General features: G+C 41.7%; 1 protein-coding gene and 1 long non-coding RNA gene across 8 annotated transcripts in view; both read left to right on the top strand.

Moving 5' to 3' along the window:
- Positions 1–8,692: 8,692 nt before the first annotated feature.
- LOC137224094 (uncharacterized) lies at positions 8,693–10,652 on the top strand. The gene is made up of 3 exons (XR_010943234.1): positions 8,693–9,201; positions 9,721–9,819; positions 10,211–10,652. It is a non-coding gene; the product is annotated as an uncharacterized lncRNA (long non-coding RNA).
- Positions 10,653–14,931: 4,279 nt separating this feature from the next.
- TMEM144 (transmembrane protein 144) overlaps positions 14,932–23,526 on the top strand; it is a 49,932-nt gene continuing 41,337 nt past the window's right edge. For 4 of the 7 annotated variants that reach the window (XM_067737082.1, XM_067737083.1, XM_067737077.1 and 1 more), the window contains exon 1: positions 20,308–20,406. The gene's annotated coding sequence lies outside the window, so the exon portion shown is untranslated. Of the gene's footprint in view, positions 15,104–20,307; positions 20,407–21,080; positions 21,212–22,935; positions 22,988–23,526 lie in introns of those variants that run through there. The other 3 variants (XM_067737079.1, XM_067737080.1, XM_067737078.1) reach the window with 3 other exon arrangements.

Genomic DNA, 23,526 nt, shown 5'->3' with positions numbered 1-23,526 from the left:
TTATATTCTTTATATTGTGGATATAGCCGTTATACCCCCATACAGAAAGGGAGTGAGAGAGTAACAATGTTTTACACCTTTTTTATTTACAATGAAGAGGTCCTGATACTTTCGTCATTCAAGAATTAAATTAAACACTTGAAGAACAACGAAATCACTGAAACTTTGAAGAATAGATGACTAGGTCCCTTCCAGCTCCCCAGAGGTTCTCCTTTAATTGCTGTGAGGAGCAGCCCAGAAATCCATAGTGTGAAAAATGTCCAGTGTGCAGGGTTATAATTCACTCTTCTAAAGGTTAAATGGCTAGTTTCAGAGGCAAATTAACAGCTTTTCACAGTCAAGTGACACGCGTTAGGTTTTACTGTCAGGGAAATAATCTTTAAATCCTTCAGTTCTTCCAAGGGAAGGATCCATGTGTGGAAAGGCTGTTTCTCCTTCAACCTGGGAGAAGTCCAGGACCAGGGCCGACAGTAGGAAGGACTCTCCTTTCCCCATGTCTGTCAGGTGTACTGTTTGCTGCTACCGTGGGAACAAGCTCACCCACCAGAGGAATACGGAAGGGCTCTAGTCACTGAAGACCTAAGTATTAAGCTTTTCCTTGCTGTGGTTGACCCAGACTTGTTACATAGGCTATAGACCCACAGATGGATACTCTATCCCTGGTCTGTGCTGTCCAGACCTGCCCCAGGGTCCCTAACACTTGCCCACCATCCTCCTGACCTGTAGGACCCACAGCTCTCTTAGAATCATAATCCTGGCTGTAGCCTCGGTTCTTGGGTCTGACCTCTGACCTGCTCGTCATGAGGAATTTGCTAGTACTCTTGCTACCCATCCTAACAGCAGGCCTGGGTGGGACCAAGCTGGCCTGACCTGTTTCTGAAACTCTCTTAGCCTGATAAGTTTTGAAATTTTGTTACAAAGGGGTTTAATTGGTACCAAGAAGTTGGTGGTTCCTTCAGTAGTGCTTAGATCTGTCTTTAAAACCTTATGAAGAAGTACAGGTTTTGTGTTATGTGTTGTAGAGATACGTGCACTTTTATCTGACACTGATGACACACTGCTAAGGACATTTCTCCTACTGACCCATGCCACCACACCTAGTCTCAATAGGAGAAGGACTTTCAAAGAAAACCCCATGTCTTCTCAAAGCTAGACTTACCGGGCTTCCCTGGTGGCGCAGTGGTTGAGAGTCCGCCTGCCGATGCAGGGGACGCGGGTTCGTGCCCCGGTCCAGGAAGATCCCACATGCCGCGGAACGGCTGGGTCCGTGAGCCATGGCCGCTGAGCCTGCGCGTCCGGAGCCTGTGCTCCGCAACGGGAGAGACCGCAACAGTGAGAGGCCCGTGTACCGCAAAAAAAAAAAAAAGATAATCAGGTACATTCTGCTGGCTACTTTGGATTCAAACCTTCAGTGATTTTTGCCTTTATTTAAAATTAGTCTCTGGTAACCGCTGGGAGGCTACGGTCAGGAGATCTTTAGCAATATAATTGACATCACGGGGCGTTTGTCATACAAGGTATTACGGTGTGGATCACACCGGGCAGGACTTCCCCTCGGGTGATTTGACATCTTCCAGCTGGTTAGACCTCCAGAACAATATTACCAGAACAATAATGACTGATGACAGAAGTATAAAACTCTAATATTCGTTTTACTTTTCTTAATAGTAACACCTCATAGGGTTGGTGTGAGGATTAGATGAATTAATAAATAAAAGCCCTTAGCATACCAAAAAGAAGTTAACTCAGTCATTACCAGGACACTGTGGTGGGGAAAAATAGACCTTAGAAATGTTTACTTATCATGGCCAGAAAGAGATTCAGAGTTGACCACCGTCTTTTGCTCACAGCTCACGGGAAGAGTCACCGAGTTGTTGGATGGTTTTAAACAGTCCTTCTCCAGGCAGGTTTCTCCCTCCTATGCAGACACTTATAAGGGGTTATCAGAGCCTGAGGTGTCTGTTGCCATATCTTTAGACTCCTACATTAGTCTTTTTGCTTTTTTCATTTAAAATATCCTTGCAGCAAATACTTTGTGACAGGCACTGTCGAGTTCCTTTGAATGTAGCTGTGGAGAAGAGGGTTGACCTTCTTCTAGGATCTCACCGTCAAGGGGAGTTTGGGATCCCATCTTCCAGGCCAGACTCCCCAAGAGCTTTCAGCTCTGTCTGTTCTCCACCCTCTTCCCCAGCCACCACCTTAGGACCTTCCCAGACATAATGTCTGGTTTCAGACCCAAATTCTTCCCATCCTGTCTGGTCTCAATACAGTTAAGCAGCTCCCTCCTACACACAGCCTCAAATACGACAATTCTAATCAGGCCAAATTTGCCATCTGCCAAGTGGCAGAACGAGACTTTGATTAGTTTTATAGATTATTCATTTTAGCTTGATGAAGAATTCAACTACCAATCTGTCGTAAGTTTCAAACCAAACCAAGGCTTATTTTCACTTATTGGACCTTGGAAAAAAAGACATTGTCCTTTTCTTTAAGAAAAAGAAAATCCTTTAAAATTAGTCGAATTTTAGCTAACAGGTGAATAACTTTCCCTCTAAAATATATTAATTTTTAAATAAATTTTAAAACATTTAAAAGATGAGTATGGAACTTCAACAGCTGAAGCTTTTAACTGTCTGAGAAGCTTAGTGAATCTAAGTTCATCACTAAACATTTTATCACTTTTCTAAGTTTTCCACAGAGAACACAATTCAAGAATAAAATGTGTAACTTCTGCTTCAGCATTGTGTCAGAGGCCGTTACTCTCAAAGACCTTCGTACTTTAAACCTAGACTCAGGACAAATAAGGAAAAACATATAACCACTGTTTGCAAGTTCTCTAAAAGAAACAATTCTCAAATTTAAATTTTCCACAAAAGAATATCAGTTTATATGAGATGACTATCAGAAATCACCAATATTCAAAAAAAAGAGAAATTTTAGAATTAGAAACCAAAGATAAATTTAGTATCTACTATATAAATAATGTTTAAGGGACAACAAAGTGAGCATGCAATAAGAGGGGATTCAAAATGATTGAGCACATATTTAGAAGAAATTTTAAAGTAACATTTAGAAATGATAATAGAAATTAAAACTCAATGGATACAATTTTGAGCCCTGGGCCCAACAGTGTAGCTTATACTGAATGAAATCTTCTACCAAAAATAACTTTAAAAGTTGTAAACACATATAAGCAATCCTTTGAAGGCCTTGGAGAGCCAGCACAAATGGTTTGCAGCAGCTGGAATCCCTAGAAAGGGATACACGCAGGGGACTCGCGTCACCTCAGAAGTCTCCCGTGGGCATCTTCCAACTTGTGGCCAGGGCAACAAGGGCCCGAGAAGAAGGCAGGGATCTCACGGGCCGAGACACATATGGGGTCCGCGAAGCCAGAGGCGCTGGGTTTGAGGAGAGAGGATCGTCACAGACGGTGACCCCAAGTCTGCCTTTGCCTTTCCCTCACACGGCTGGGCACGTGGCTGGGCAACCTTGGGCCGTGAGTGTGCAGAGCAGGCCTGAAGAAGGGCAGGAAGCAGCATCCATCGTCGGGGTCAAAGGTAAGGGCCAGGTGCTCCATGGGGTCCACCAGGGGCTGCGAACCGGAGGTCAGGCCAGGTGCTCCATGGGGTCCACCAGGGGCTGTGAACCGGAGGTCAGGAACTGCTGAACCAATAACTATAGTAAATGACTTTGAATTATCCCTGGAGCTGCGTGTGATATTAATCCCATACAATCCCTAACCTCCTGACTGCTACACGGTGGGAAACGCTTAGAATGGTGTTGGGTAGACGAGTAAAGCATCGTTATAATCACAGTAGGTTTTTTTCTATTGTCCGCCTAAAACCATGAGAGCCTGTAAGAGAGAGAGAGTCCTGACATACCTCTGTGCCTTCAGATCCTACTCGTGGCTGACATACGATCAGGATTCTACAGATTCAGATTCATTCACCTGAATGAATGGGCAAATAAAATAATAGTTGATTCTCCTCAAAACTATATTTGTCACCAACCATTCCTGTAATTCTTTTTTTTTTTTAAGTCTAGTCTTTTGAATTTATTTTATTTTTGGCTGCATTGGGTCTTCATTGCTGCGTGCGTGCTTTCTCCAGTTGCAACGAGTGGGGGCTACTCTTCCTTGCCATACACGGGCTTCTCATCGCAGTGGCTTCTCTTGTTGTGGAGCACAGGCTCTAGGCATGTGGGCTTCAGTAGTTGTGGCACATAGGTTCAGTAGTTGTGGCACGTGGACTCAGTAGGTGTGGCTCGCGGGCTCTAGAGCGCAGACTCCATAGTTGTGGTGCACAGGCTTAGTTGCTCCGCGGCATGTGGGATCTTCCCGGACCAGGGTTCAAAACCGTGTCTCCTGCATCGGCAGGCGGATTCTTAACCACCGTGCCACCAGGGAAGCCCCCATTCCTGTAATTCTTAAAGCATATTGTAGTTGCAATAATATTTGTACAACACCTCATTTTTCAACCCCACCCTGCATGGTTGTAAATTTTACCTATTGCTTTTTTGTGGTCCTTTCACTTGATTTCAACACATTACTGATTATATTTAGAGCTGCTATTAATACAGACTTCAATTGCTGTCCTGTTTTTCCCCTTGAGCAGTGAAGCAGTTGCCATGGAAACAGAATCCAATACCTCTCTCTAGAGCTTCACATCAATGCAGTTTGATGAGAGGAACTAACACACCACCTCCTACCTCTCTTTTATAAGTCTAAAGATCTATTACCTCCAAAAGATGCAAGTCATCACAGGGGTGAGGCACCTTTGATGAAGTGTGGGTTTGACAGCTTGTCCAAGAAGATGTATCAGAGCTCTCATCTGGAAATAATTCCCTAATCAGAGTTAGAGAAAGTTATTAATGCTTGAATTGACAAAAAAACTCCAAGTCACAAGGTAGATTTTATTTATAGGTCGGAAGAAGGATCATTTTAATTGACAGCACACGATCAGCACAAAGTCACAGACTCATAACCACATTACCTGGTGATTATGTGGTGGAAGCATCATTCCCCCCAGCTCCACCTACACAAAACGTGAGATTTGAAATCTATTCTAGGTGGGCTGATGGGGGAGGGGAGAGTAAGGCCCCAAGCCTCTCTGGGAGGGGCAGCTCCTCTCAGCCAAAGGCGAGGGCAGTTCTCTGGAGGGAGCTGTAGTAGTTCTAAGCTTGAGCTCCTCTACTCTGAGCGGCTGCGGGAGGGCACACTGGCTACGAGAACTCTGTGGGGAACCAGCAGCCTCAGCTGCTGAGTAGAAATGATTGATCACCAAGTCCTAAATCCTCAGTTGGAACAAATTTTCCAAGACCAAGCTTTGACCTTGTCAGCACTCCAGAATCTTTTATCTGGTACCTGGATGTGCTATGATGGAATTTTCTATCCTGTCCTGAGGTGTTTGCACAGAGTCTACCTCTGTGGGTGTATCTCTGAGGGTAACCTGGGTTAACCCAAGGATGTGGTCTGGAGAAAACCAGGATGGGGTGGATGCAGGGGACAAAGAGGCAGCAGCGGAAAGATTACAACACTAGAGCCTACTGTACCATCAAGGACCTAAAGCATAGGGATCTAAGCAAAGCAAGTAGCCAGTGGACAAGCCACATCCAAGTCATCATAGGGGTATTGACTCTTAGGTACTGGCAGCTAACAGCAAGCTCATGGATGAGACACAAAGCCTAAAAGGTACATGTACAGACCAGAACAGGATCAATAGACAGAGATCGGTACCAGAAGAGGAGAAAAGGCAGAAGATGAGGCTGGTCTGTAAGAAAACAGACAGGATCCCATCCTGATTCTGTGCTGAAATCCCAGTAGGTTTTGTTGCGGGATCTTTTCCTTAGTGCAATGTTTGCAGGATCTTTTCCTTAGTGCAATGTTTTTATATTTGTTTTCTTTTTGATTATCTGCTTGTTTGGTTTATAATCCCGACCTTATCAAGATGAGACCTTAAAGATGACACAGTATATTTGTTCTTGGTGTATGTTTTCTCTGTCTCAAGGAAAAGGAAGATTATCCATGAGCTGGATCAAGGTTGATTCTCCCAAGTGCCTTGGTTGCCACGATTTTGTTCTTTGCTGTGTTAACCTTTGCCCTCATCCTAAACCCATCCCAGTGTTCCCAAGGAACATTCAATTCCCATCACTTTTCTAGGAGAGGAGGAGGTCAATATTCTTAGTGGAGTATATTCTACATACCACCAGATTTGGAAATATTTTTTGTCCAGACTTGCACAGGGTCCCCAGCTCTGATACTGCACAACAAAGCCAGACCACACTTGATCCATGTCTACCCAGGACTCAGGGGCATTCAGGGTTGCCAGGTTCTCTGCAGGTACTAGTTGTGGCTGCTATCTTGCTTTCTTCGTACTAAGCCTATTTCCAAGGGACTGGGTACAGATCAAGCTCTTAGTTGATCTGCTTTGGACAAAATTCCTGACCTGCTTCTACTCTACCTCTTACTTGTTTTCTCTGTACAACTTAAACCCCGCCCTTCCTGCCTGCCCCCACTGCTTCACTGTGTCCATCTTCCTTCTCCCCTGTTCTTGTTTTAACAATCCTACTGTACTCCTACTGCCCCTCCATTCTAGGATGGCTAGGACGGCCTGACTGGATAGACTGAGACGGTGTCATGTCCCGGGAGAGCTCAGAGCAAAGCCAAGGCCATTGTAAAGACACTGGCTTTTACCCTAGGGAATTAGAGAGCCCTGGAGGGTTTTCAGTTGAGAAGTGGATGCGGTCTAAAAATGACTGAAAATCATCGCTCTGATTGTTGTTTCAGGAACAGATTGTGGTGGGGGGGTGGATCTGCAGACAATCAAAATAGCTCTGATTGGGACGATGGAGCCCTGATACATGGTAGTCACAGGAGAGGTGGTAAGATGAGGTCAGATCCAGATGTATATTTTAAAAGGCAAAGTAAAAGGATTTCCTGGAGTTTCGAATCTAGGATATGAGAGAATGAACGGAGCAAGGCTGACTCCACAGGTTTTACTCTGAGCAATTATTTAAACACTCACATACTATTTCAGGGCATCACAACTATTCCAGACATTATTCTAAGCCCTTTGCCAATCACAGCTCATGTAATCCTTGGAACAACCCTATGATATAAATGTTATTAGCATCCCCATTTTATGGACGAGGAACTTGATGTACAGATTGCTTAAATGACATGTGAATGTAATTGCCATTAGCTGAGAGGGATCGTCTAGGAGGTGAACAGATTGGAGCAATATAAGGAGTTCGCTCTTCTACTTTTCAAGATCTAGAGAACACTAACCACCCACCTGTCCAGGCTCAGTCCGCCTGTGCTTTCATGGTACACATGTCTTATCTGCAAGTGTTGTGTTAGGTACTGCAGGATGGCACCAGGGCTCCCACAGCTTGGTCTAACTCTGGAAATAGTGGTATGATGGGAAATGTTTCCCAGTCCCTTGGAGGGGGGAGTAGGATTTTCTGAGTATTTGCTGATTTCTGTGTAAATATTCAATTTCAAACAATGTAATTTTATTGAATATGGAGTTTGAGAGAGATGTATACAGTCTCCCATCAGCTGCACCTCACCACTAACTGGAACCTTTATGATAATTTTAAAGGGTTAGTGACTATCTGTCTACCTATCTATCTATCTATCTAACTATCTACCTATCTACCTAGTATTTGGGGCCCCTAAATGAGGAGGAGAATTTATGGTTGGAGACATGGCCAAAGCAGATGGTAAAAGTAATTTAGACTTGAACTAGAGGTTGAAGTATGGATGATAAAGCAAGAATAGACAGAATAAATCCAAGGATGTGGAATTATGAAGGGACTACATAACTATAGGAGAGCTCAGAGGTTGAAATAACTGATTCTTGGCTGATGGCATGAGGGTCCAGAGCAGAGATGACCAGGATGTAAACTGAGGGGACTCCAAGGCGGGTCAGCCAATCAGGAGTCTCTGGAGTAGGTAAAGGAAGAAACTCAGCCAGTGTAGAGAAGAGGCATCAGAGGACCCCGAGAGCCGGCAACAGCAAACACACTCAAGCTTGGTGTCTGCCAAATGACCACTTCTACAAACTGTCTGCCTCTGTATCTCCAGGAGTTCATTTCAAAAAATATTTTTGATGCAGTGTATCTGGGTTGAGTCAAGGAACTATGTGCTTCTTAAAAGCTTCCTAAGTCATTTATAGATAATATCAGGTTTGGAAACGTGTTAAGTACCAAAGACAGAAGGAGTCAGGATATCAAGGAATCCCAAGAGCCAATAAAAGTCACCTAATTATGAGATTAGAGTTTAGGGCCAGGACAGCAATGCCTGAAAGGAATAGGACCCAGGTAACAAGATAACACAGTAGCCAAGTAGCAGGATACATAGGTAGGAGCTGATGCTGAGACCTGGGCACGAGGACCATGTGAGTCATCCTCAGCAAGTGTTCACAAGGGTCCCAAACGTGTCACCAGGAAGTTTTTAACTTCTTGGCAATGGGTCCAAGAGAAAAATGTATTCAGGGAAGTGACATGATCATTTCACTTTCACAGAAGGATGGTGGGCAGAGTGCAAAGAAACAAGACTAGAAGTAAGAAAACTAACCAAGGGGGAAATCAAACAAAAGATGATGAAGGTGTGAACAATGGCTGTGACCATAGGAATGGAAGAGTGAGGTTGGTTTTAGAGACATTTCAGAGTTAGAACTGCCATAGGATATCTGATTGGATATGGAGAGGGAGGGATAGGGAGAAATGGAGGATAATTCTCACATTTCTGGATAAAGGGAGAGGAGGAATAGGGAGAAATGGAAGAGGATCCCCACACCTCCAACTAGGGCGATCTGGTAAACAGCATGCTGCAGGGAGATAAGCACCTAAGAAGAAAAACAGAGATGAGATCAGGACTCTTGGTGGCAAATAAGAGGAAATAACTCAACTGGCTCAGACAAAAAATGGCTTTTCTTGTTGCATGGAATCAAAGAAAGGCTTGAACCAGCAACGATGTCGTGAACTGTGGTAGCTACTATGCTGTCTTCTCAGAATGTATTTTCATATCCCTTCTAATCACAGTCTCCAGGTTTCGAGTACAGCTATGTCTGACATACTCACAGACACAGGAGAAGTGGATGAGCAAGGACTGGCCAGTCAGAGTGCCCCACACTTTTGGCCAGAGTGACCAACTCAGAGGTGGTCATAAGACGTGAGCTTTTGAACATACATGTCAAGGTGTATAGATACATTATAGTTTTTTACCTGTTTCAGATACTTGAATGCACATTTCAGGTATCTTCACAGAGGTCAGAATGAGGCATGGATCTCATAATACTTTAGAAAGTATATTAAAAATGAATAACCAAATCACTGAAATCAGAGACATTTTGACTTGAGAACTAACACTACCACTGATGCGCCGTGTGGATCTGAGCAAATCAACCTTTGAACCTTGCTCAGCCTCGTCACCCATCAGATGGAGGTAATAATAGCGTGTAACGCTCCCAGTTGGTCTAAGAACTGAACAAAATAATGCAGAGAAGGGTCTTCATGCAGTCCCTGCCTATGGTAAACACTCCATAATTATTATTTATCATTAGTATCATTATCCTCCATCCAGAAGTCTTCATTTTAGGGCCCTACTAGTGACCTTCTCTCCTGACTTGTTTCTACCCCCCCCCAAGCGCCTGCCAGCTCTTGTCAGAGTACCCATCAGCACACCCCTGACCTTGCCCCACTGTCCTCCCACCACAGGTGTCATGTTGCCTCCCTCTTACCCTGTGAATCCATCAACTGGAAACGCTGTTGAAGAAAAACCACACGTTCACACCAACAAGCAAGTGGAGAGGCCATGTACGTTCACAGGCGGGCACGGTAAAGATTATGTACACGACAGGTATCATGGCTAAGCCCTGGACTCAAGAGATTTTATATTTTTGATGAGTAAAATCAAGTAAAACTTTTAATTAAATGTGATACTAGGAGAAGTTTTTGGTCTCCAAAGATGGAGAGTTTAAATTACCTCGTTTTTAGAAAATCAACAAATGAGCCCTTTGACCACACACACTTAAGACAAGTCCTTTGTCTGTGACAAAGTTGCAGTGACCTGTAGACTGAAGTCAGGTGTTGTGGTTTGATCAGTCACCATGTAAGGTAGAATGAATTCCATCTCTGAGAATATTGACATCCTTTGTTTATTGTTATTATTGGTTGATTTGTTTATTTGATTCTGTTTTGTTTGAAGCATTGAGAATCACGTGCAGGTGATGAAGCCCAGAAGGCAGAAGCTGCTCTGCTGAGAGACCCAGCAGGAGCAGAACCACTTCAAGGCCCAGAGGACATCATGGTGAGGAGAGACTTCCTCCGAGCTTCTTCTAGAACTAACGGTGCCCAGCACCTCAGGAGCTGCAGCATCATGAGCACAGCGGTGGTGCCACATTCATCAGTCACGGCAGCAAGAGGTCTTCTGACGACTGTGATGCTGGTAGCTGGTAACCTAGGGAAACAAGAACAGGAAAAGAAGAAGATGAAAATGTCACACGGGCCCCATGATCACCTGGGAGGCTTCCCCTTTGGGGACTGGCAGACGTAATTGCGGGAACTTGGATGCTGAGGTCTTGTAAACATACTGCAGGAGGCATTGTAATTTCAGCTTTAAAAATAAAAGAAGTCAAATTTTATATAAACCAACTGGTGAGGACTTCTTTCAACCTCCTTATATTATGAATTTAAAACATGAGGTACAAACTCCTTAAGTGTCTTGACCAAGATTACCCAGGAAGGGAGAATGACGTATGCATCAAGATTTTGAGCTATAGTATGTTATAATAATATAGAGTAAAAACCTAAAAGTTGGTTTGAATGTAGAGAGTAAATATCTTCCTTACCATTCATCAATCCAGAATCAGAACTGTAAGTAAAGCCAGGTGAGAATTTATCAGAAAACAGTAATTCTCCCAATACAAGCTGCAGCCATAAAAGGCAGTAACAGCCCAATTCTTGGGGTGACCATGGATTTCATACTGAGAATTCTTATTGTCTGAAATCACGAACTATCAGAAACATTTCTGTTTGACATTATTTCAGTAAAGATAAAACACCAGAGTCTGGTCTGGAGGAGTTTAATCATTGTGATACTCTGAAGCAGCCTTGATTGGCAGTCCATGTGCAGAGTTTCAGCAAGTAGGTCTTGGACACAGCATTTGACATCTACGTTAACTTTGTTTCCAAGGAAAACATGACTGTGGGTTCACTTCACAGGCCAGAATTGATGGTGGCCCCTTTACACACAGCCTGACTTTTCTTGGAGCCCATCAAAACACCACTTCATTTACACTGCACCTAAAGGCCACTCTTGCAAAATCCCATAGTAACTCTTTTTTTTTCCTTTCTTTGGTGAAACTCCCCATGGTTCCTTGGATGTGCAGTCTCCCACATGGCAATGAGTCAGTAAAGCTGATTTAGTTGGTACACAGGTTTGTCTCTGGTGGTCTTAGGCTGATTGAGCTAAGAAAAGACAATTTCTTATATTTTATTTTATTTATTTTTCAAATTTCTTATATTTTAAATGTCTACTCTTAATTATCTGTATGATATCCTCTTCCATATGCAGAAGTCACGAAATAATCTAATTGCAAAACAGAAAAACGTTTATAGCTTAAACATTTCCATGCTATAAACATAGAACGTTCTTGAGATCAAAGAGGAAGAAAATCAGTGTTTTAAAAATGAAATACACACATATTTGGTTTTCTTTTGCTTTCCCAAAACCCAGCCTGTGCCTCTTATAATACAACAGTGATCAATAAAGTGTTTTTTCTCCTTAGTTGTATGACTGAGCGACGCTTAGTGACAACAACCAGCATCACTTGAAAGATACTGAAAAGCTTAGAATACTGAAGAATTTCCACAACCTCCTTCCCAGTCCTCATCCTTAACATATGACCTTATTTTCTACTTCACAGAGAATTAGGAAAAGATCAGAAGGGAATGTACACAAGCCTCCAGCACATCTTCGCCACCTCCTGAAGCTGCACATGTGTACTTTTTCCTGTGTATGACCTTCCTGTGCATCCAACAAGGAGGCCTCCCTCGGCTCTGCACTAGAATCCCATCTGCTTGCACCCACACAAGGACATTGTTCCAGGAATTCTCTCCTTTCTTTTCCCTGGTGGTCCACCCTCAAGACAGCCCTGGATGATCCTCAGTGCTTGGTACCTGCACTGCGATGCAGTCCCCTCTCACACTGAGTCAGGGATGGACTGTATAACCAGCAGAATTCTGCAGAAGCCCCAGTGTGTGACTTCAGATGCCAGGTCATAGAAGACAATGGCACCTCTGCCTTCTCGGAGTTCTCACTGTGGGGAAGCCACACCATGACATGGGGATACTCATGCAGTCCTCTGATGAGGCCTGTGAAAGGAAACTGAGGTCTCCCCCCAAGCAGTGAGGGCCAACGTGCCTGGCCCATAAGCAAACCTCCTCAGAGGTGGCACCTCCAGCCCATCCACATCTTCAGATGCCTGGAACCATGGCCAGCATCTCCATGCAGTTTTGGGGGAGACTCTGAGTGAGAACCCCACCCAAGATGCTCCCAAATTCCTGACCCACAGAAACTGTGAGAGAGGACAGATGTCCAGTGTCCCCCAAGGCACTGCATTTGGGATAATTTGTTACACAGCAATAGATAACTAATACATCTCCTGTGATCACAGGACTTGAGCTGCTCCCCATCTTTCCCAGAGGAAAATCCAGAGTCCCCTGTAGGCCTTACAAGGCCCCTCCCATCCTGTTCACCCCATTCTCACCACCCCAGGTCCACCCACGGTGACCTCCTTCTCTTCCTCAGAGCCCTGAGATGGGCCTCAGGGCTTCTGTCCTCACTGTTCCCTCTCCCCTCCCCCCCCCCAGCCACCCCTCAATGTCTCCCTCTCTGGGAGACCTTCCCTGATGACCCTTCCAGAAACACAGCTCCCCACATACAACCACACCCACATCCACACACACTTGTCTTTCCCCCTCTTTTATTTTTTCCTTAATACATCTTACTATTTAATAGACCACATGTACTGTTTATGATCTGGCTGCCCTCATAGCTGAGAGCTGAGCTGGTATAGGGATTGTTGTCTGTCCCCAGTGTCTATAACACTGCCCAGTTTACTGTACATCTGCCATAAAGATGTCTTGGATGAATGCATGAATGTTGAGGATGCAAGGATGCAAAATTAATAGTACCTTAAAAATGCCTGACATAGGCCTTTGTGATCTGACTGCACTTTATAAACCTGCCTCTAAAATTTACCACTAGTTTATACAGCAAATATACAGGTCCTTAGAATCTGCACCTTTTGTTTCATCTTGATTTTCTTCTAAGTTCTCTGTGTTTTAACTTTTATCCCTATTATTATGTCCTCATTCTACACTGCTTCAAAGACTTCATGAAATTAATATAAATAAATGAAGGTAAGTAAATAATGTTAGTGTTCTCCTAAACTCAGAATAGGTGATTAAAACTATCACTGGTTCAGTACATTAGAGAATTGTAAACTTTTTAAGGAATAAAGATCTAATTTTTTGTGAACCCTATTTTTAAAAGTCAGCAAAAGGTAATAGTTTTATTTTTCATTGAGGTAAACTTTATTGTGAAATAGTTTACATGAAAAATAAACTTTGGATCAGGACAGGAACATTTATTTTTAACATTTTGCCTCATCAATTCTCAGTATCACAGTGTATTTTTTCTAATGTCAGGTTATTCTTGGAAAATTTCGTTTGCTTTCTGGATATAATAAAACTCTTCTTGAAAATTATTTGTGATAAACTGATTCCTTCTTTTCCAAAGAACCCAGGGAGAGTTCTTTTAAAGACTACAGTGGATGATTACACTATCTAGTGAATAAACAGGTTTTTTCTGCCTTCACACAGTTCATAATTTCTCATTATGTATAGAATCCTCAAATTTGGGAGCAGGAGAGCACACCCAGCAGGATCGTATATGATCATTTAGCAACTACTGGAGGGAGGGAGAGTAGCGTAGATTTTGGAAAGCCCTTACAGCCATACTTACCCCCAAAGAGTCATAAAATGATAAACATCTGTTCAATGATCAAAATGGGAAATAATTGGTTTTGATTCTAAAGGAAAGAATAAAATAGTACTTCTCAGGATATGTTTCACTTTATAAGTACCTCCCTTATTTAGTGAATGGTTGAAAAATACAATCAAATAAAAAAAAATATATAGGTATATACCTTATCATGTTTATGTGATTGATATATTTACCTGGCTGAGGAAATAGTGTAATTGCCAAAAAATAATCACAAACTTAATACTTTTGTAGATTTTTTAAAATTTACTTATGTATTGAAGTATAGTTGATTTACAATGTTTCAGGTATACAGAACAGTGATTCAGTTATATATATATATACACACATATCTGTATATATTCTTTTTCAGATTCTTTTCCATTATAGGGTATTACAAGATACTTAATATATTTCCCTGGTTTTAGATCTTTCTTTTCTAGTATATGTATTAAATACTATAAATTTCCTTCTGCGCACTGCTTTCACTGCATCCCATAAGCTTGATAAGCAGTATTTTCATTTTCATTTTAGCTCAATATAAATTTTATTTCAAAAACTCTTCTTTGATGCCTTAGTTATTTAGAGGCGTGTTGTGTAATTTCCAATATTTGGGGATTTTCCAGCTATCTTTCTGTTATTTATTTCTAGTTTAATTTCATTGTGGTCTGAGAGCATACTTTGTGTGACACATATTCTTTTAAATGTGTTAAGATGTGTTGTACAGCCTAGAATGTAGCCTATTCTGGTTAACATTTTGTTTGAGCTTCCTGAGCTTCTACGTGAGGTTAGTGTTTTATGTGTTGTCTCTTGTGATTGGATGAAATACAAAACTGTCTTTCAGATCCAGATGATAATGGCGCTATTCAATTCAACTATATCCTCACTGATTTCATGCCTGCTGGATCTGTCCATTACCAATAGAGGGGTGCTGAAACTGCAAGTGTAATAGTGCATTTATGTCTCTTTCTCCCTGCAGTTTTACCTGGTTTTGCCTCATGTACTTTGATGCTCGTTTGTGAGGTTCAGACACAGGATTGTCGTGTCTTCTTGGTGAGTTGACCCTTTATCATTATGTATCCCTGAAAATTTCCTTGTTCTGAAGTCTGCTTTGTCTGAAATTAAAATGGCCATTCCAACTTTCTTCTAATTAGTGTTAGCACTGTGTATCTTTCTCCGTTTTTAATCTGGGTCTTTATAATTAAAGTGGGTTTCTTGTAAACAACATGTAATTGGGTCCTATATGTTACTCACTCTGTCAGTCTTTATCTTTTAATGGTGTATTTAGACAATTCACATTTAAAGTGATTATTGATAGTGGTGGATTAATATGTACCATATACTTTTTTCTATTTGTTGCCCTTCTGCTTTGTTTTCTTTTTTTGTCTTCCCTCCTTTTTTCTGGCTTTAATCAGGGATTTATATGATTCTATTTTCTCTCCTCTCTTAGCATATTAATTATACTTTTTAAAAGATTTTAAGGGTTTCCCTAGAATATGCAGTAAACATTTATAACTATTCTAAATCCGCTTTCATATAACACTATACCTCTTCACAGGTAGTGCAGGTTCTTTATAATAAATTATTCCCAGTTCCTCCCTCCTGTCCCTGATAACATTGCTGTCATTCATTTCACTTACCCATAAGCTATAATCACCCAACTTATTGTTGCTATTATTATTTTGAAGTGATCTATTAGATGAATTAAGAACAAAAATAAGGTCTTATTTTTACTTTCATTTATTCCTTTTCTCACGTTCTTCCTTTCTTCATGTAGATCCAAGTCTCTAACTATATCATTTTTCTTCTCTATGAAGAACTTCTTTTAACATTTCTTCCAAGGCAGGTCTACTCATGAAAAATTTCCTGTTTTTGTTGTCTGAGAAAGTCTATTTCCTCTCCACTTTCAAAGGATAATTACACTGGATACAGAATTCTACATTGGTGGATTTTTCTTTCAGCACTATAAATACTTCATTCCACTCTTCTTGTTTACATGGTTTCTGAAGAGAGAAGTCTGATGTAATTCTATTCTTGCCTTGCCATAGGTAAGGTATATTTTTTCTTCCAGCTTCTTTCAATATTTTTTTTTGTCTGATATTCTACAACTTGAATATGATACACCCACATGTAGATATTTTTGTACTTATCCTGTTTGGTGTTTTCTGAGCTTCTTGAGTCTCTGGTTTGGTATCTGCCATCAATTCTGGAAAATTCTCAGCCACTATTACGTCAAATAATTCTTCTCCCTCCTCTCTTTACTGTCTGGTATTCCCATTACTTATATTTTACACTTTTTTGTAATTTTTTCATAGTTCTTGAATATTGTTCCTTTTTCAAAAAAAAATCTTTTTTCTCTTTACACTTAAATTTGAGATGTTTCTATTGACATATCTTCAAGCTCATAGGTTATTTCTCAGCTGTGAAAAGCATTCTTCATTTTGTATTGTTTTTGTTTTCCAGCAGCTTCTTCTGATTCTTAGAGTCTTCATCTCTCTGCTTATATTACACATCTGTTCTTGCAAGTTGTAAACTTTTTCGAGTAGCGATCTTATCATGTTAATTATTTTAAGTACTTTAAATTCCCAGTCTGATCATTCCAAAACCTCTACCATATCAGAGTCTGGTTCTGATGCTTGTTTTATCTCTTCAGACTGTGTTTTTTTCTTGCCTTTTAGCAAGCATTCTAATTATTTACCAGCCACACATGATGTATCAGATAATAGGAACTGAGGTAAGCAGGTCTTTAGTGTGAGGTTTTATGTAAACATGGCCAAGAGTCGGGCTGTGTTTACTGTTTGCTGCGTCAGAGGTTCCACTTTCCTTTAACATCCTTTGTTCTGTCTGCTGTCTGCCCTTGTGTTTACTTAGAAACTCCTTTCTGAATGGTGTCTGTGTCCTGAAGCTCTCTCAGTTGTAATCCACTGTTATTGTACTGGAGAACTTTTAATAGATCGTAAGGTATTGGGAAGGAGAGGCGTTCTATAATCTTATGATTGAATCTCCCTTTTTATCCGGCAGGAATCCCCAGGCTATTACCTTCAGAATAGTTGTTCAGCTTTTTTCTTGTTGTGATGACAGGCATGACAAACTTCCAGCACCTTCAAATGTCCAAGTGGGAAGCAGCAGTTCTTTTTTTCCCTCATGTGAGACAGGGTAGAAGAGGCACAAGTTATCTAATTGTTCTCCCTGGAGGTCAGATGGAGCTCTGATATTGAAGTTTCCCTTGAGGGCTAGCCTTTGTTTCAGGAAAAGGAAGCTTTGGGTACACTTCAAAATGATTGCTTTCTCCCTCCCCTTGCCAGAGGCAAGAGAGAATTTTTCTCTGATCTTCACAGGACAACTTTGTGGGGCTCCTGAAGGTAAAACTCTGGAAAGTGTGGGTGCTCCCCTAAGGCTGAGTCCTTGCTCCCCCAGAGTTTTCCATTCTCAATTAAGTCCACCCTCAGTCTCCAGCTATTCACAGATCACAGATTAAGTGTCTCCACCCATGACTGGCTCTTGTTCCTAGTCAGCTGGGATTGTCTTGAATTCATTCACCTATTTCTTCAGTTTTCAGGGAGGTGATTTGTCCTGGATTCTCTGGTAGATGTAAGAAGAATTGTTGATTTTCAGTTGGTTCAGCTTATCTCTTGTTGTGATGGCAGCAGTGACAGTTTCCAAGATCTTCATGCATCAGAGTGGAAACCTGAAGTCCTAATAATAATATTTTATATCCATTATATCTTTTGATGACATGAAAGGGTGCCAATGAAAGATTAGTCGATCTAAGAAAGAAATGGAAAATTTTATTCAAGCCAGTCTTGAGGATTATAACTGAGGAAGAGCATCTCAGAAAGCTCTAAGAACTATTGTGCCCATTAGAAGTCAAGGCACAGTTCTCTAAGTGTTTTCAGACAGAGGGCTGTACATCAAGTGACATATTACTGGCAGTTTAGATGATCCAGATCTAATCGGCATCGTGGTGGGACATGTGATCCCCTACAAGGTCAGGAAGGAATGTTGTCTTTTAAGGAGCTGTCTTGTTAATGCTGGGAGAATGTTGCTCGTTGTGGTTGAGCAGGTATTCCTACAAATGGGGGAGGTCTGGCCGGTGCATAATGCGGATACACAATGCATAGTGCCGGGAGAGAGGGGGCCAAAGGTCAGAGAAGGCTTTTTTATGTTTAAATTTTTCTTGTCTTGCCATTAAATACAAATTTTTATTTCACAAGGTTGCGGAGCACAGGCTCCGGACGCGCAGGCTCAGCGGCCATGGCTCACGAGCCCAACCGCTCCGCGGCATGTGGGATCCTCCCTGACCGGGGCACGAACCCGTGTCCCCTGCATCGGCAAGTGGACTCTCAACCACTGCGCCACCAGGGAATCCCCACAGATCTTATTACTGGCATTTAACCTACAAGAAAACGGAGGCTGAAGGAGATTAAATAACTTTCCCAAAGACAAAGGGCCAGTAGATGAAGCATAACCCACATCTTCTAGACCTGCCAACACAGACATGTATGTTCAATCATTCATGCACCTGAAGCAGTGTGAAAGGAAAACTTCCATGTGAGAGAGGATCGTCCACATTTCAGTTGGCTCTGTGGCCCGATATAAAAAGCCCTGCCCTGGGATATTCCATAATAAATGTCCTCCAGCCTGACTCAGACCCCAGCTCCCGTTTAGATTTTAGGGAATTCACAACAGTGGGAGTCTCAGCTTCTCAGTATGAATCTGGAGCAAGAACTAACCACGTGACCATTCACCGAGGTCTCTTGCAATCACAAAATGAAGCAGTGCTAGGCTGCATTTAGGCTCCATATTTTTGGAAGAGAGAGTTTGTCTATGTGTGTGTCTGTGGGTCTGTGGGTCTGGATATGTGAAAGAGGAAGTTATTTCATTACAATTTTTCTGAACTGCTAAATTAAGCCTCTCCCTTAAGTGAAAAGCCTTAGCTTCTTTGATTCTTTAAATGACATGACACGTTACCTTCCCACCTGCTTAAATACACTATAGCTTATGAATGTGAATAATATTTAAAGCAGGACTTCCTTCCAGGATTTCCTCTGGCTTCGGATTTTCCTTATGTTTTCTCGTGGTAACTCCACAACCATTACCAACCACTGCAATGTCTCCGTGTGCAATGTCACTTCCTCAGAGAGGCCTTCCTTGACCTCTTAGACAGGACAGAACCCAGCACTTCCTCTTTCTGAACCTACATGTTCATATCTGTGTCCCTCGCTATTCTGGAATCTTCATGAGGGTGGACTCTGCATACGTCACAGCTGCACCCCCAGGGCTGACAGTCTAGGATGGACCTTTCTGCAGGATAGAGATGTTCTATCATCTGAAAGTGATTGCTGAGCACTTGAAAAGTACAAGTGAACTACTGAATTTTTAATCCCAATTTAAATTTAAATAGCTATAAGCTGCTAGTGGCCACATATCAGACGGTGCTAGTGGCCACATATCAGACCACTACAGGAGGACTAGAGCAATGTTTCTCAAAATCTAAATCAAGCTGTCAGGAATCTGCTTCTTGATCCATGCTCCAGGTAATTCTTACCAGCAGTAAAATGTCACAACTGCTGGTCTAGAATGGGCTTCTCAATCCTGGCTTCACATTAGACCCACCTGGAGGAGGTTTTAAAAGAGAACAGTGTCCCAGCCACACCCCTAGAGATTCAATTTCAGTTGGTCTGGTGTGGGGTTCAGGTATTAGTATTTTAAAAACGAAACAACACAGAAACTCTCCCCTGGAGGCCGTTACAGGCAGTCAGGCTTGAGCATCTAGAAGATCTGTTCTCACTTGACCCTCAGAATAGACCAAATAAATACACAGATAAACGGTCTGGGGGCGTTTAAAAAGGATTAGTGATTACAAGTGAAATCTTGTGATGTCCGAAGAGATAATTAGTGACATTAGTGGTTCAGATGAATTTCTTGACGTTCCATGAAAAAAAAAAATTCAGCTTTAGATAATCTCTAACAACTGTGTGAAATTCCTTGTCCTTTTATCCATAAACGGTACAAATCATACCAAGCTCTGGGACATCTGGAGAGGGTGACACGCTCAGAGTTCCCTAAGCAATCATCTCTTAAAATACACAAAGGCCTCTCTAGTTTGCTGGTTGATTGACAGAGGGCCTGGTGACTTCACGTGGAGTCACATGACCGTGCCCTGCCCAGCAGCTGGAAGAAGGTGTTTTCCAACCTGCCGCTCAGGGCAGGTCCCGGGTCTCCTTTGCTAAGTCCTCCCCGTTCCTCCCCGCTCCCGGTGCGTCGGTCACCGTCTCGGCGGTAAGGAACGGCGCCCGGACTAGCGCGGGAACGTGGGTGCCGGAGTCCCGCCCTCCCCTCCTGCAGGTGCACAGGTAAGGGTCCCGCAGTAAGTCCAGACTGGCCGGGTGCCGGGCGCAGAGGGAATCAGGCGGGTGCAGGCTGGGCACCGGCGCGGGAGGCGGCCGCGCGGGTGCAGAGCCCAGGGAATTTCAGCCCCGGCCCTGGGCGCGGCGAGGACCGCAAGTCAAGGAAACCCGAGCAGCTTTGCAGGGGGAGTGTCTGATGATTTTTCAAAACATGCTCCTGATTGAAAAAAAAATCAAGGCTCAGAATAAGTAGATTCAAGCACTGCTAATTTTAGCCAAGACACTGGAGGAGCTTGCCAGGGGATTTGAGGAAATTAACATGAAACTAAAACCGAATCTTAGGCGAAGAGGAGCAAACAATATTGATCAGCACGTACTAAACGCTAACAAAAAGGTCTCCGTAGAGAGAGGTTTACAGGAAAAGGTTTAAATTACTACGAGAGATTTAAGGGAGAAGCACTATTCAATGAAACAAAAGTACTAGAACAAAAATAAATGAATATAGTTTAACAATATATCAGCATATACTTACACATGTGAAAACTACTTTAGTCTAAAGTATATTAAGTTAATTTAAATTTTATTCAAAAGTAATTTGAGCCTTGTTAACTCAACAGGTTTGCATTTTTAAAAAACTGGGTCTAGTGTGTGCTAGAGTGATATTTTTTTCCTTTCCACAGAACTTCATTGATTTAGAATGAGGTAGATTCTTCCTTAAAGATAGTAAACATTGCCAACCCACAATGAAATCAGATCACATACTTCCTGAAATGTACCAGAGGGGCATGCAATAAACTTCATTTATCTGCAGGTAATAACTAAGTAACACTGGCTGATGTTCACTCAGCAGTCAAAATGCAGTGTATGCACCGTGATTAGCACACCAGATTATTCTTTCAAGGAAATCTGAGAGGTCTAGGGTTGTCAGTATTCTTCAGTGGAGACATCATCTTGCTCATGTTGCAATTTTTTTAAGCGTAGGCATTCTCTTCGCAATGTGCTTATAGAGGGCTTTTTTCCTTAGCTGATTTTAGTTCAAATGGAAACAAAATAAGTTTCTTAGCTGGACTTAATCACATGTCCTTAGTCCTGTGATATCCTTCCTGGATACCTCCTGCCCCTCTGACCTATTGCAGCTCTGGTATTTTAGCAACAATCCACTAGCTTGACCCTTGAGCAAAACCCACGTAAGCTATTGAGGGAAGCCACGGGGCTGAAACTTTCTTGGCATCTAATAGTAAGCCTATTATTATTGTTATTGAAGTCGTGTTACTGTGTCAGTGTTTAAATGTCTTAGCATCTCTTCCTCAACTATGGTCCCATGCAGGATATTGTCTTAACAGCATTTTGTTTTATTTTAAGAAAACACACAAAATTTTAAATAGATATCTTTTTTGCTAAAATTTATTCATCAATTTGAAGTTATTCCTGTTTTGGGTTAAACTATGCTTAATAATACCAAAGAAGATATATTGTAGGTAGTTGTATATTTGACAATTCTCTGCAAAGAACCCATAAGGAGCAATACGTGAAAAAAAAAATGCAACACCTTAAATGTAAATATTTATCATTGTAAAATAAAATAATAAGGAAAGGTAATTTCAGGTGTACTTTGTTCAATACACATCCACAAGAGGTTATCACTATAATATTAAATTTGGGGAAAAAACCCACTAGATTATTTTAAATTCCATTCCAGAAGATTTATGTGGAGAAGTGAATGTATCAAAAGATCAATGTGCAAACTGATTTCACAACGGTATTGTGGCATGACTCTGGTTACCTCCTGGGTTAAAAATGACTGTGTTATCTTTTTCTCATGTAGCTTGTACAACTAAAAAAGTGAATTATGCTCAACACGCTTTTCCAAATGTTATCTTATGAAAAATGTCTGGTTCTTAGCTATTTGGGTTTTGGTCCTTTAGGAAGCTAGCACTTTTTAATAAGCTCAGCAGTGTTGTCCAGTAGAATTTTCTGCAATGATAGGCGTGTTCTACGTATAACCTGCTCTGTCCAGCATGGTAGCTGCCGATTGTATGCAGCCGTTGAGCACTTGAAATGTAGTTAACTTAGCGAAGGAGCTGAGTTTTCTTCTTTTACTAAATTTTAATGAAAAGTTAGTTACCCGTATGTGACCAGTGGCTCCCGGATTGCACAAGCATCTGACTAGCTGTTCCCCTTTGTTCTGCTGGCTGGTTGATAGTATTGCGCAAGACACAACTGCTGATCTAGTGCTGTCGGGGAGTCCTGAAGGTATTTTTCAACAGCCTTCATCTGGAAGGGATTTAAGAGATATGTTTTTTTCATTTCATTTTTAATGACATTTGTTGCTTTGTTTTCATATTACGAGCAATACACGTTCACTGCAGACTACCAGAAACACATAAAAGCGTAACGTAAAAATTTGCTATCTCCCATAATCCCCACACTCCAGAGATAACTATTTTAGCATTTTGACACATTTCCTCCCAGTGTCTACCTATTTTTTTTTTTCAATTGAGGTATACTTGACCTACATCACTCTGTTATTTCCAGGTGCACAATACAGTGGCTCGATATTTCTATGCATTACAAAAGGATCCCTACAGTAAGTCCAGTTGCCATCTGTCACCACACAAAGTTATTACAATATAATTAACAACTTTCCCCTCACTGCACATTTCATCCTTATCCCTGGGACTCATTTGTTTTGTAACTGGAAGTTTGTCCCTCTTAACTCTCTCACCTATTTCACTCACCCCCCGACCCTGTTCCCCTCTGGTGACCACCTAGTTGTTCTCTGTATCTAGGACTCTGTTCTTTGTTATGTTTGTTCCTTTGTTTTGTTTTTCAGAGTCCACATATTAGTGAAATCATATGGTATTTATTTTTCTCCATATGATTGATGTCACTTAGCCTAATAGCTTCTAGGTCCATCCATGTTTTCACAAGTGGCAAGATTTCCTTATTTTTATGGCTGAGTAATATTCCATGTTGTGTGTGTGTGTGCATGCATGTGTGTGTGTGTGTGCGTGTGTGTGTATATATATATGTGTGTGTGTGTGTGTGTGCGTGTGTGTATATATATGTGTGTGTGTGTGTGTGTGTGTGTGTGTGTGTGTATCACATCTTCTTTACCCATTCATC

Source organism: Pseudorca crassidens, chromosome 4 (assembly GCF_039906515.1).
Source record: "Pseudorca crassidens isolate mPseCra1 chromosome 4, mPseCra1.hap1, whole genome shotgun sequence".
Taxonomy (NCBI): Eukaryota; Metazoa; Chordata; class Mammalia; order Artiodactyla; family Delphinidae; genus Pseudorca; species Pseudorca crassidens.
This window is presented reverse-complemented; position numbering and strand designations above follow the sequence as displayed.